Source organism: Petaurus breviceps, unplaced genomic scaffold (assembly GCF_028583685.1).
Source record: "Petaurus breviceps papuanus isolate PSGF00001 unplaced genomic scaffold, PetGlider_PUasm1.0 681, whole genome shotgun sequence".
Lineage (NCBI taxonomy): Eukaryota > Metazoa > Chordata > Mammalia > Diprotodontia > Petauridae > Petaurus > Petaurus breviceps.
In genome coordinates this window covers 16,733-17,055 of record NW_027186454.1, presented here as the reverse complement: position 1 = coordinate 17,055, position 323 = coordinate 16,733, and the positions used below count along the sequence as shown (strand labels likewise).

Sequence of the window (323 nt, the reverse complement as noted above, 5' to 3'; positions counted from 1 at the left end):
CTCATAATCTGGTCTAGAAGATATACACATCAATAAACCCATTTTCAGGCAGACTCTGATAAATGCAACAATCCCAGTACTACACATCCTAGCAGTTCAGGAAAAAGAAATGTACCTTCTGGCTCAGTGTCTTCTCTCAAGAGGACAAGAGGTCACTTTAACACCTGAAGGGAAATCCTCGCAGGTGAAGGTGAGTCACTGCAAATGTGTCTCCTCCTACCTCGCGACAACCTGGCTCATTCCACAAAGTGACTTTGGCAGTTTTATGCTTTGAAGGAAATTAGAATGGTAATAGGGGCTCAGGGTAGAAGCAGGCAAAGGGC

General features: G+C 44.6%; 1 protein-coding gene across 1 annotated transcript in view; it reads right to left on the bottom strand.

Annotated features, from left to right (window-relative positions):
- LOC138174057 (vomeronasal type-2 receptor 26-like) overlaps positions 1–323 on the bottom strand; it is a gene marked incomplete at its 3' end in the record, with an annotated part of 4,228 nt that overhangs the window by 1,775 nt on the left and 2,130 nt on the right. The window lies entirely within an intron of this gene.